Below are 2,275 nucleotides of genomic sequence, written 5' to 3'. Positions count from 1 at the left end.
CGTATATATATGTATACGTGTATACAAATATAACTATACTCGTATATGAGTATATGGGCATGCGAATATAATTTTATACATTGAGCATACATCATACATGTACACTGTATACATGTATAGGTGTATCCGTGGAAAAAACGTAAACGTGTATACGAATATACGTGTATACATGTATTCCTGTATTGGTATATATATGTACAGGGCCTTTGCTATGAATTGCGGGGCCCAATTAGAAATTTGATAACGGAGCCTGTACTTTATAAAAGTTCGAAATTTGTATTTTATTTTCGTGTAGTGTAAATATCCTATAACCTATTTTGACCTTGATAATACTAAGAAAATATTCTTCAGCTCTGGAATATATCTATCTTACTGGGTCTAATGAATACAAAACAAAATTTTTGGCTACAGAGACATAAGATGCTGATAGCCAATAGTCTAATCGAAAAAAATATTTCCTGAATATATTTATCTGAGATATTACGATCAATTAAGGGCAACAAATTTCTCGAGTTCACTGGCAAATCCTTCAGTTTATAAGGCCTACAGTATTATTACTTACTAGTTTAGACGAAGGCCTGTCACAATGGTCTCTGTTTAAGGCCTTTGGGGCTCAAACAATTCCGCATGAAACCGCCTTGAGGCGCGTGGCCCAATTTGACCAAATCGGTCAAATAGACTCAAAATCGTCCGTGTACAAAGTTATGTATATATGTGTGTACATATATACATGTATATTGGTATAAGTGTGTATACCTGCATACGTGTATGCGTACATACACATATACATGAGGTATTTAAGTACATTAGCAAAACAATTGGATAGCAGAGGTTAAAAATGATCGACATTCTTCTCTAAGTAAAGATTATTCTCCAATCTGGAGATGCCTTTTCTCTCTCTCTCTCTCTCTCTCTCTCTCTCTCTCTCTCTCTCTCTCTCTCTCTCTCTCTCTCTCTCTCTCTCTCTCTCTCTCTCTCTCTCTCTCTCTCTCTCTCTCTCTCTCTCTCTCTCTCTCTCTCTCTCTCTCTCTCTCTCTCTCTCTCTCTCTCTCTCTCTCTCTCTCTCTCTCTCTCTCTCTCTCTCTCTCTCTCTCTCTCTCTCTCTCTCTCTCTATCTATCTATCTATCTATCTATCTATCTATCTCTCTCTCTCTCTCTCCGTATAAGGTATTGACTGCCTAAAATTTAAATAGCCAAGGAATTACTGACTGTTAGAGACATCCCTACATAGCAGAACCACGCAGCATTCTTTTGCGAATGGAGAATGATCTTTATTTAGAAAAGAATGTTGATCATTTTTAAAATGTACCATTCATTTGTACAGGGACGATTTTGAGTATTTGACCGATTTGGTCAAATTGGGCCACGCGCCTCAAGCCGGTTCCATGCGGAATTGTTTGAGCCCCAAATACCTTAAACAGAAAACATTGTGACAGGCCTTCGTCTAAAATAGTAAGTAAATAATACTGTAGGCTTTATAAATTGAAGGAATTGCCAATGAACTCGAGAAATTGTTGCCCTTAATTGATCGTATTATGTCAGCGAATTATAGGCTATTTAGGAAATATATATTTTTTCGATTGTCGGCCTCCTTTGTCTCTAGCAAAAAAAAAAAGAAAAAAAAAAATTATTAGACCCAGTAAGATATATATATTCCAGAGCTGAAGAATCATCTCTTATTATTATCACAAATACAAATTTCGAGCTTTTATGGTGTACAGGGCCCGTTATCAAATTTCTAATTGGGCCCCGCAATTCATAGCAATGTATATAGCTATATAGGAATACATGTATACACGTATAATTGTATACACGTATGTTCGTATACACGGATGCACCTATACATGTATAGGGTGAACACGTATACTGTACGTCAAACGTATAAACCTATATTCGCATTCCCATATACTCGTGTACAAGAATAGTTATATCTGTATACACGTATACATGTAAACACGTGTCCAGATATTAACATATGAAAATATACACGTATATACTGTAGGTATACACACTCAGACACACACACACACACACACACACACACACACACACACACACACACACACACACACACACACACACACACACACACACACACACACACACACACACCTCGTGGCGCAGTGGTTAGAGTTCCCGTCTGCCACTACGGCGGTCCGGGTTCGAATTCCGCTCAGGGCCGAAATCATTTCAGTATCGCTGCGTAACGAGTTCTTACTCCAACTCTCGTGGGCGGGAAGTTGTGTGTGTGTGTCCGTGTAAGGCCACAGCATT

This window comes from Oratosquilla oratoria, chromosome 17, assembly GCF_046742065.1.
Source record: "Oratosquilla oratoria isolate Oo_2021 chromosome 17, ASM4674206v1, whole genome shotgun sequence".
In the NCBI taxonomy this organism is placed as follows: Eukaryota; Metazoa; Arthropoda; class Malacostraca; order Stomatopoda; family Squillidae; genus Oratosquilla; species Oratosquilla oratoria.
This window is presented reverse-complemented; position numbering follows the sequence as displayed.